The following is a 12,463-nucleotide window of genomic DNA, read 5'->3' as shown; positions in this document are numbered from 1 at the left end:
AGAGAGAGAGAGAGAGAGAGAGAGAGAGAGAGAGAGAGAGAGAGAGAGAGAGAGAGAGAGAATGGGAGGTGTATCTCATGTTGATAGCAAGCCCCAAGCCTAATGAAGAGGAGAGGTGTGTGTGAGTGAATGTGTGAGTGGATCATGACAGAGCAGTTTGTTCAGGAAAATAAACAAAATTGAGCACTTTAGATGTTTCTAATTGTTTTTGTATTATGTATTCTGCTAAAATCTTCATAAAACTGAGCACATATAACTTTTAATTGCTTTATATGAAATTAATGTTTTAAAAAAAAGCTGAATTTCAGAAAAGCTGCCACAAAATCAAGCATTTTTGGCCGAGGAAATCACTTTTTAAATGTTTTTATCCTGGAGGGGCTGATTAGCATGTTGTCTATCACTAGCAGCACCATTACACCAAGCAATGTTCTGAGTATGTGTAAATGTTCATAGTGAATAAAGATGATTCTGATTCTGATTGAAGAGAATTGTAATGTCAGTGTACTTGCTGAATTTGAAATGTAAATGTACCCTGAATTGGAACTGACAGGTGTAAAGAAGGAAGTGTGGTTTCTTCCTGGTCAGATATTTTAGTTGTCATTTAGCTAACCACATCTCTCTCTCACTCTCTCAAAAATGTTCCTTGTCAGAAAAAAAAACGAAAATATCTGGTCTCTCTCTCTCTCTCTCTCTCTATTTGGACATTAAATCTGAATCAGCGCCTAACACAGTGTTTCCGCTCGTGCTCTGTTTTCCCCAAGCTAGTGTCTGTCTCTGTCTCTTTTGTGCAAATCTCTCTCTCTCTTTTCAAGGGCTTTATTGGCATGGGAACATATGTTTACACTGCCATAGCACGTGAAATAGATAATAAACAAAAGTGAAAGAAACAGTAAACATTACATTCACAAGTTTCAAGGGAATAGACATATTTCAAATGTCATAGTATGGTTATGTAAAGTGTGATAATGATGTGCAAATAGTTAAAGTACACAATGGAAAATAAATCAACTCTCCCTCTCTCTATCTCTCATACACAGGATGCCCTAAATATAGGTCATCTGAAGACTGAGTAATACTGACAGGTTTCTGAATCCGAGACAGATGTAGAAACATGTAATACATCACCCAGGAAGTTAAGTTGTGGTCCAGTTGTTTGTCACTGTCAGAGCTACTAGGAGTGCTGGGTGGAATGGAGTCAAACGCAGAGAGCAAAGTTAAGGTTCGTGGATTTATTTTCCAATGCACGGGAAATCCTGCCCTAACACATACGGGCACATCAGAAAAGTCCAAGTAACACCAGACTAAACTGTTCAGAGGAAAATAACAAAATCCACTACAAGATCCTACACCAACATAACAGTAAGTAAGCCCGCACAACAGCCAGCGGGCTACCTAACCTTATATAGCCTACCCAACCAACCTAAACTAAAACAGGTGCAACCCAATCAGCCCAAATTAACAGAAACCAAAACGAAAGAAACGATGGCAGCTAGTAGGCCGGTGACGACGACCGCCGAGCCCCGCCCGAACAGGAAGAGGCACCATCCTCGGCGGGATTCGTGACAGTATCCCCCCTCTGACGCGCGGCTCCCGCAGCGCGCCGACCCCGGCCTCGAGGACGACCCGGAGGGCGAGGCGCAGGACAATCCGGGTGGCGACGGTGGAAATCAGCCAAGAGGGAAGGATCTAAAATATCCTTCCCAGGTACCCAGCACCTCTCCTCCGGACCGTACCCCTCCCAGTCAACGAGGTACTGCAGGCCCCTCACCCGGCGTCTCGAGTCCAGAATAGCTCGTACAGCGTACGCCGGGGACCCCTCGATATCCAGAGGGGGCGGAGGGACCTCCGGCACCTCACCTTCCTGAAGGGGACCAGCTACCACCGGCCTGAGGAGAGACACATGAAACGAGGGGTTAATACGATAATAAGAGGGGAGTTGTAATCTATAACACACCTCGTTTATCCTCCTCAGGACTTTAAATGGCCCCACACACTGCGGCCCCAGCTTCCGGCAGGGCAGGCGGAGGGGCAGGTTTCGGGTCGAGAGCCAGACCCTGTCCCCTGGTGCGAACACAGGGGCCTCACTGCGGTGGCGGTCAGCGCTCCTCTTCTGACGCTCACTGGCCTGCCTGAGAGAGGCCTGGACTGCCCGCCAGGTCTCTCTAGAGCGCTGGACCCACTCCTCCACCGCAGGAGCTTCGGTCTGGCTCTGATGCCACGGAGCCAGGACCGGCTGGTACCCCAATGCGCACTCAAATGGCGACATGTTAGTTGAGGAGTGGCGGAGTGAATTCTGGGCCAACTCTGCCCACGGAACATACCTTGCCCATTCTCCAGGCCGGTCCTGGCAATACGACCTCAGAAACCTACCCACTTCCTGGTTCACCCGTTCTACCTGCCCATTACTTTCAGGGTGATACCCAGAGGTAAGGCTGACCGAGACCCCCAGACGCTCCATAAACGCCCTCCATACCCGTGACGTGAACTGGGGACCTCGATCAGATACGATGTCCTCCGGCACCCCGTAATGCCGGAAGACGTGAGTAAAAAGAGCCTCCGCAGTCTGTAGGGCCGTAGGGAGACCAGGCAATGGAAGGAGACGACAGGACTTAGAAAACCGATCCACAACGACCAAAACGGTAGTGTTCCCCTGAGAAGGAGGAAGATCAGTCAGGAAATCTACCGATAAATGAGACCATGGCCGTTGTGGAACCGGGAGGGGTTGTAACTTCCCTCTCGGTAGGTGCCTAGGAGCCTTACTCTGTGCGCATACCGAGCAGGAAGAGACATAGAGTCTCACGTCCTTAGCCAAGGTGGGCCACCAGTATTTCCTCCTAAGATCCCGCACTGTTCTCTCAATCCCCGGATGACCCGAAGAAGGTAGTGTATGAGCCCACCGAATCAAACGATCACGAACACCAAGCGGTACGTACTTACGGCCAGTTGGACACTGGGATGGCACAGGTTCTACCCTTAACGCCCGCTCGATGTCCGCGTCCACCTCCCATACCACCGGGGCCACCAGACACGAAGCTGGAAGGATGGGAGTCGGATCGATGGACCGGTCATCCGTGTCATACAGACGTGACAGCGCGTCAGCCTTGGTGTTAAGGGAACCTGGTCGGTAAGAGATCTTAAATCTAAAACGAGTAAAAAACATGGCCCACCTAGCCTGACGCGGACTCAGTCTCTTCGCCTCTCGGATATACTCCAGATTTCGGTGGTCAGTCCAGATGAGAAAAGGGTATTTGGCCCCCTCAAGCCAGTGTCTCCACACTTTCAGGGCTTTTACCATAGCTAGTAACTCCCGATCCCCCACATCATAGTTCCGCTCCGCCGGCTCCAGCTTCTTAGAAAAAAAAGCACAGGGACGGAGCTTCGGCGGCGCGCCCGAGCGCTGGGATAGCACGGCTCCAACACCAGCCTCGGACGCATCCACCTCCACTATGAACGCTAACGAAGGGTCCGGATGCGCCAACACGGGAGCTTCAGTAAACCTTGCCTTCAACTGGTTGAAGGCTCCATCTGCCTCAGCCGACCACCGTAAACGCACCGGCCCCCCCTTTAGCAGTGAGGTAATTGGTGCCGCCACTTGACCAAAACCCCGGATAAACCTCCGGTAGTAATTGGCAAACCCTAAAAACCGCTGCACCTCCTTTACCGTGGTTGGAGTCGGCCAATTACGCACGGCGTTTACGCGGTCACACTCCATCCTCACCCCCGAGGTGGAAATGCGATAACCCAGGAAGGAAACGGCTGGTTTGGAGAACACACATTTCTCAGCCTTGACGTATAAGTCATGCTCCAGCAGTCGCCCAAGCACCCTGCGCACCAAGGAGACATGAGCAGCGCGTGTGGCCGAATAGATCAAAATGTCATCAATATATACTACCACACCCAGCCCCTGCAAGTCTCTGAGAATCTCATCTACAAAGGATTGGAAAACGGCTGGAGCATTCTTCAACCCATACGGCATGACGAGGTACTCATAGTGGCCTGATGTGGTACTAAACGCTGTTTTCCACTCGTCTCCTCCCCGAATACGCACCAGATTATACGCGCTCCTGAGATCCAGTTTTGTGAAAAAACGCGCTCCGTGGAATGATTCCATCGCCGTAGCGATCAGAGGTAGTGGATAACTAAATCCCACTGTGATTGAATTTAGACCTCGATAATCAATGCACGGACGCAGTCCTCCGTCCTTTTTTCTCACAAAAAAGAAACTCGAGGAAGCGGGTGACATGGAGGGCCGAATGAACCCCTGTCCCAGAGCTTCCGTGACATATGTCTCCATAGCCAACGTCTCCTCCTGTGACAAAGGGTACACGTGACTCCTGGGAAGTGCAGCGTTCTCCTGAAGGTTTATCACGCAATCCCACCGTCGATGAGGGGGTAATTTAGTCGCTTCCTTCTTACTAAAAGCGATAGCCAAATCGGCATATTCTGGGGGAATGCGCACAGTGGAAACCTGGTCTGAACTCTCCACCGATGTGGCACCGATGGAAACTCCCACACACCTACCTGAACACTCATCTGACCACCCCTGAAGAGCTCCCTGTCGCCAGGAAATGAGGGGATTGTGAATGGCTAGCCAGGGAATCCCCAATACCACTGGAAAACCAGGTGAATCAATAAGGTAAAAACTGATCTGCTCCCTATGATCCCCCTGGGTTACCATGTCCAGCGGAATCGTGGCCTCCCTGACCAGTCCTGACCCTAACGGTCGGCTATCTAGGGAGTGCACGGGAAAAGGTGGGTCTATCTGCACCACCGGAACACCCAACCTACGGGCGAGTCCGCGATCCATAAAACTCCCAGCTGCGCCTGAGTCGACTAGCGCCTTATGCTGAAGAGAGGGGAAAAACGCAGGGAAAAAAATAACCAAAAACATATGACCAACAGGGAGCTCTGGGTGAGTCTTGTGCCTACTCACCTGAGGTGGCCGAGGAGTATTCCGCCTGCCATCCCGACTCCCAGATGGACTCCTCCAGCACCGGTCCGAAGTCTGTCCTCTCCGGCCACAGTAGGTGCAGGAAGAGCCACCTCCTCCGGTCCCCCTAGATGCAGCTCCTCCCAACTCCATTGGAGTTGGAGCGGGAGAGCTGGGAGGTGGAATGGACAGGACCCTCTCTGAACGCCCGCGGGCAGCTAGCAGGTTATCCAGTCGAATCGACATGTCGATCAGTTCATCTAGAGATAGTGTGGTGTCCCGACAAGCTAGCTCCCGACGGACGTCCTCCCGAAGGCTACAACGGTAATGATCTATTAAGGCCCTGTCATTCCACCCCGCTCCAGCAGCCAAAGTCCGGAACTCTAAAACGAACTCCTGGGCGCTCCTCGTCTCCTGTCTCAGGTGGAACAGACGCTCACCCGCCGCTCGGCCCTCTGGTGGGTGGTCGAACACAGCCCGAAACCGACGGGTGAACTCTGCATAATGGTCCCGAGCAGAGTCTGGGCTGTTCCATACCGCGTTGGCCCAATCCAGGGCTCTCCCCGATAAACAGGAGACAAGGAGGCTTACCCTCTCTTCCTCCGAGGGAGTCGGACGCACGGTAGCCAGGTATAGCTCAAGCTGGAGCAAAAACCCCTGGCAACCAGCCGCTGCTCCATCGTACTCCTTCGGTGGGGTGAGACGCAAAGAGCTGGTTCCAGCCGATGACCCTGTGGGAGTGGGTTGTGTCGTCTGCAGGGGAGCTGTAGGGGGCGTCGGGAGACCACTCCTCTCCCATCGTTCCATCCTCTCCATCATCATGTCCATCGCTGATCCGATACGCTGAAGTACAGCGGTATGATGCTGGACACGCTCCTCCATAGTTGGGAGAGGGGTGGTCGTGGCTCCTGCTGACTCCATAGGTGGTGCGGGCTTCTGTCAGAGCTACTAGGAGTGCTGGGTGGAATGGAGTCAAACGCAGAGAGCAAAGTTAAGGTTCGTGGATTTATTTTCCAATGCACGGGAAATCCTGCCCTAACACATACGGGCACATCAGAAAAGTCCAAGTAACACCAGACTAAACTGTTCCGAGGAAAATAACAAAATCCACTACAAGATCCTACACCAACATAACAGTAAGTAAGCCCGCACAACAGCCAGCGGGCTACCTAACCTTATATAGCCTACCCAACCAACCTAAACTAAAACAGGTGCAACCCAATCAGCCCAAATTAACAGAAACCAAAACGAAAGAAACGATGGCAGCTAGTAGGCCGGTGACGACGACCGCCGAGCCCCGCCCGAACAGGAAGAGGCACCATCCTCGGCGGGATTCGTGACAGTCACGCTTCCAGACAGACAGACACACCCAGCACTCTCCCTCATTATATTCCATCCAAGCTTCTCACTTCACTGACATACAACTGTGCCCTGATCAATGTGTCTCACAATGGAAAAGCAGTCTTAACCTTTTATATACACTGAGTGCACAAAACATTAGGAACACCTGCTCTTTCCATGACATTGACTGACCAGGTGAAAGCTACGATCCCTTATTTATGTCACTTGTTAAATCCTCTTCAATCAGTTGTAGATGAAGGGAGGGAGACAGGTTATAGAATGATATTTAAGCCTTGAGACATGGATTGTGTACGTGTTCCATTCAGAGGGTGAATGGGCAAGACAAACTATGTCAGTGAATGGGGTATAGTAGTAGGTGCCAGGCGCACCGGTTTGAGTGTGTCAAGAACTGCAATGCTGCTGGGTCTTTCACGCTCAACAGTTTCCTGTGTGTATCAAGAATGGTCCACCACCCAAAGGACATCCAGCCAACGGCAGGCCAGTGGTCAAAATGGGTCATTGATTAAGGAGGACAGAGGTGGCTGACAGGAATTGTGCACACCAAAAGACGGGTTACAGTTAGTCAACTGACAGTCCAGTACAACATTGGTGCCCAAAGACTCATAAATGAATGCACAACTTGTCGTACCTTGACACGAATTGGGTATAGCAGCCAACAACCTCACGGAGTTCCACTTCTTTCAGCAAATAACAAGAAACTGCATTTGCAGTGGTTCTAAGAAACAAAAACACTGGACACTGGAGAATTGGAAAAACATGGCCTGGTCTGATGGATCTCGGTTGCTGCTGTCTTACGCTGATGGGAGGACTAGGATATGGAGGAAACCACATGAGTACATGCATCCATCATGCCGCATGTCAACATTGCAAGTTGGTGGTTGTGGTGAGCGGTGTGTTTTCATGGCAAACATTTGGGCCCCTTGATAAAAGTGGAGCAACGTTTGAATGCCACAGGATATCTGAACATCATTGCCAATCAGGTGAATCATGGCAGTGGTGTATCCATCTGCAAATAGATTTTTTCAGCAGGATAATGATCCATGACACAAGGCTAGCATTGTCCAGGAATGGTTCCAAGGACATGACAGTGAATTATTTATTATAAACAGAACAATCCCCTTTACAGAGGTACTTCCGGTGGCTCCTCCACTTCCTCCACTTCTCTAGTGAGTACATCAGACTGAATGAACACATCTCCAGTGACTCCTCTCTATAGTTGGATGCATTTGGTTATAACATTTTACAGTGTAACTCCATTCACTCAGTGATAATGTTGTTAGATAAAGGGGAGGGGACACTGAGGAACACAAGGTCCAGTATGTACTGATGGATGTGATGGGGAACACCAGTGGTGTACCAGAGTAGAATCCACTCTTACAGTATGTGAAATGGAAGCTGGGGTGTTTGTACTGTTTGTAATGAGACTGTTGGTGTGTCCTGCAGCTGCTGTGTGGAGTGTGTGTGAAGCAGAAGCAGAGTTGATCATAGTGGAAGGATATAAGAGAGGAGAGGTTCAGATGCCCCTATAGAGAGTAGGAGGAGGACAATGTTCAGTGTGAGGACCAGCAGGATAATCATGATGACTTGTGGCTCCCATCTAGTTCATGTCTCTTTAGACCCTGTTACAGTCGTGTCCAAAAGTTTTGAGAATGACACAAATATTCATTTTCACAAAATCTGCTGCCTCAATTTGTATGATGGCAATTTGCATATACTCCGGAAGGTTATGAAGAGTGATCAGATGAATTGCAATTAATTGCAAAGTCCCTCTTTGCCATGCAAATCAACTGAATCCCCCAAAAACACTTCCACTGCATTTCAGCCCTGCCACAGAAGGAACAGCTGACATCATGTCAGTGATTCTCTCGTTAACACAGGTGTGAGTGTTGACGAGGACAAGGCTGGAGATCACTCTGTCATGCTGATTGAGTTTGAATAACAGACTGGAAGCTTCAAAAGGAGGGTGGTGCTTGGAATCATTGTTCTTCCTCTGTCAACATGGTTACCTGCAAGGAAACATGTGCCGTCATCATTGCTTTGTACAAAAAGGGCTTCACAGGCAAGGATATTGCTGCCAGTAAGATTGCACTTAAATCAACCATTTATCGGATCAACAAGAACTTCAAGGAGAGCGGTTCAATTGTTGTGAAGAAAGCTTCAGGGCGCCCAAGAAAGTCCAGCAAGCACCAGGACCGTCTCCTAAAGTTTATTCAGCTGCGGGATCGGGGCACCACCAGTACAGAGCTTGCTCAGGAATGGCAGCAGGCAGGTGTGAGTGCATCTGCACACACAGTGAGGCAACATCTTTTGGAGGACGGCCTGGTGTCAAGAAGGGCAGCAAAGAAGCCACTTCTCTCCAGGAAAAACATCAGGGACATACTGATATTCTGCAAAAGGTACAGGGATTGGACTGCTGAGGACTGGGGTAAAGTCATTTTCTCTGATGAACCCCCTTTCCCATTGTTTGGGGCATCCGGGAAAAAAGCTGAGTGCTACCATCAGTCATGTGTCATGCCAACAGTAAAGCATCCTGAGACCATTCATGTGTGGGGTTGCTTCTCAGCCAAGGGAGTTGGCTCACTCACGATTTTGCCTAAGAACACAGCCATGAATAAAGAATGGTACCAACACATCCTCCGAGAGCAACTTCTCCCAACCATCCAGGAACAGTTTGGTGACAAACAATGCCTTTTCCAGCATGATGGAGCACCTTGCCATAAGGCAGAAGTAATAACTAAGTGGCTTGGGGAACAAAACATCAATATTTTGGGTCCATGGCCAGGAAACTCTCCAGACCTTAATCCCACTGAAAACTTGTGGTCAATCCTCAAGAGGTGGGTGGACAAACAAAAACAAAGACAAACTCCAAGCATTGATTATGCAAGAATGGGCACCCATCAGTCAGGATGTGGCCCAGAAGTTAATTGACAGCATGCCAGGGCGGATTGCAGAGGTATTGAAAAGAAGGGTCAACACTGCAAATATTGACTCTTTGCATCAACTTCATGTAATTGTCAATAAAAGCCTTTGACACTTACGAAATGCTTGTAATTATACTTCAGTATTCCATAGTAACATCTGACAAAAATATCTAAAGACACTGAAGCAGCAAACTTTGTGGAAATTAATATTTGTCATTCTCAAAACTTTTGGCCATGACTGTACACCCTGTTTACTCCAGTCCCCTCAATACTTCTACGTCCAGTTACCACCTCAGTACAGAAAGGTCTGCTCCTGCAGTGTGTATGAGAACCACTCTGAGAGTGAGTGTGTCTACGCTGAGCCACAGAAGTCCTGCTGTTTCACTAAGAACTTCCTGAAACCATTCACTGCTATGTTTTGAATGAGGTTATTTCTTTAAAAAAAAAAATGAACGTACCATTGGTAAACATTCCTGCTGCACCTGATGATCCACAAGATCTCAAAATGACCTACAACATATCAATGGTAAAGGAATAAGTGCACAATCAGGATGCTTAAATGATCAATAAATGATTAACATGAATAACTACTGTGAGGATACGTTAATAGAAAGTGTAATCTTACTGACCATGTTCATATAAATTCCCATCATGTAAAACTACAGAAAGGATACCTTGTTGTAAAGTGGAAACCTATGAACATGTATTAATGAGTTACATTTATAACTGCCCAAACAATTCCTTTAATGTAATTTTAAACTGACCATTAACACATTTTTCAGATACTGTTAGATTGTTAGATTAGACTGTTGTTAAATACATCATAGATTAAAACATTGTCGACACATCCCAAAAATATTTGATCAGATTTGTCATTTCTTTTTCTTTTTAGAAACTGCCATATCAACTGCCCAATGTGAAAATATTTTATGAAATCAAACTTAATGCCCCCATGCAGTCTTGTATTTTTTAATCATTGTATGTCTAAAACACTGTTTATTTAATAAATGTAACATTTATTTTTTATAATGTATTTCCCTGAGCCTCTTTTGGCCATTGAAATACTCAGGCTTATTGTGTGGGCATTTGGAAACAAATTTGAAGATATTGAACTGCACAACCCAGATTGGTCTAGAGCTCACCCCTTTACCCAAATGAACAGTCATTGGTCTATTATAATAAGATCAGATTGTGACATCAAGATCTGGGCCATAAACTCCATCCCACCTGACCAAGCTGAAAATTCTGGCATTATTTTCCAAACTTCTGACACAAAAAGGGCAATATCATACATTTCACAATTTCATAGTGTTATTTCTACCTCAGTGGAGAAATATCATTTAAAAAATGGGCAAATCACGTTTAACAGCAGTGCCGCTTTAATTTAAAGTGCTTTTAAAATTGCAACACAATTTACATTAAAACAATCAAATTAAAAAAGTAGAAGCAAACAGGAAGCAGTAAAAGGATGAATAAAAGAACATAAAACACAGAGAACGTCTAAAACAATCTCTGATTAAAGTCAAGCTAAAAGGTACATTGTTAACTGATTTTAAAAGGTGTGTTTTTGACAGTAATTACATCTTCAGTGGTGTCTGCCCTTCTTACTTGACAGGGCAAGCTGTTCCATAATTGAGGGTCTTTTATAGAGAATCCCCCCCCCCCCCCCCCAATCATGTCCCTCATGATTGGTTGTCACTGACTCGGGTGTCTCTGGGTTTGCTGACTGTATAGTAGTTGGGAGGAGCCTCAGGGCTTTGACCAATGTTGACAGTAGCATAGTCACCAGAAGAAGTGGCCACTTTAGAGAAGGCGACAGTGGCTTCATTGGGGCACCTGGGGTTCTTGTGAAAGTTGACACTGGCGTAATTGGGAGAGTCAGAGGGGCTTGTGGGAAAGTTGGAGGTGGCGTAGATGGTGGTGGTTGCACCACCAGAGCTGGACTGTAGGGAGCGGTCCTTTATTTCCTCATAGTCACCATCTCCATGGTAATTCTGGAGAGGAGGGACATGAGGACATGATGAGAGAGGGAAAAACATCAAATCAAAGTTTGTCACATGCCGAATACAACAGGTGTTAGTAGACCTTACAGTGAAATGCTTACTTACAGGCTCCAACCAATAGTGCAAAAAAGGTATTAGGTGAACAATAGGTAAGTAAAGAAATAAAACAGTAAAAATACAGGCTATATACAGTAGCGAGGCAATAAAAGTATCGAGGCAACATACAGACACCGGTTAGTCAGGCTGATTGAGGTAGTATGTACATGTAGATATGGTTAAAGTGACTATGCATATATGATGAACAGAAAGTAGCAGTAGCGTAAAAGAGGGGTTGGTAGGTGGTGGCGGGACACAATGCAGCTAGCCCGGTTAACCAATGTGCGGGAGAACTGGTTGGTCGGCCCAATTGAGGTAGTATGTACAAATCAAATCAAATCAAATTTTATTTGTCACATACACATGGTTAGCAGATATTAATGCGAGTGTAGCGAAATGCTTGTGCTTCTAGTTCTGACAATGCAGTAATAACCAACGAGTAATCTAACCTAAAAATTCCACAACTACTACCCTATACACACAAGTGTAAAGGGATAAAGAATATGTACATAAAGATATATGAATGAGTGATGGTACAGAACGGCATAGGCAAGATGCAGTAGATGGTATGGAGTACAGTATATACATATGAGATGAGTAATGTAGGGTATGTAAACATAAAAGTGCATAGTTTAAAGTGGCTAGTGATACATGTATTACATAAAGATGGCAAGATGCAGTAGATGATATAGAGTACAGTATATACATATACATTATATTAAGTGGCATTGTTTAAAGTGGCTAGTGATACATTTTTGATCAATTTCCATCAATTCCATTATTAAAGTGAGCTGAAGTTGAGTCAGTATGTTGGCAGCAGCCACTTGATGTTAGTGGTGGCTGTTTAACAGTCTGATGGCCTTGAGATAGAAGCTGTTTTTCAGTCTCTCGGTCCCTGATTTGATGCACCTGTACTGACGTCGCCTTCTGGATGATAGCGGGGTGAACAGGCAATGGCTCGGATGGTTGTTGCCCTTGATGATCTTTATGGCCTTCCTGTGACATCGGGTGGTGTAGGTGTCCTGGAGGGCAGGTAGTTTGCCCCCAGTGATGCGTTGTGCAGACCTCACTACCCTCTGGAGAGCCTTACGGTTGTGGGCGGAGCAGTTGCAGTACCAGGCATCCACAGCCCGACAGGATGCTCTCGATTG

The sequence above is a fragment of the Salvelinus fontinalis genome, chromosome 26 (assembly GCF_029448725.1).
Source record: "Salvelinus fontinalis isolate EN_2023a chromosome 26, ASM2944872v1, whole genome shotgun sequence".
Classification (NCBI taxonomy): Eukaryota; Metazoa; Chordata; class Actinopteri; order Salmoniformes; family Salmonidae; genus Salvelinus; species Salvelinus fontinalis.
This window is presented reverse-complemented; position numbering follows the sequence as displayed.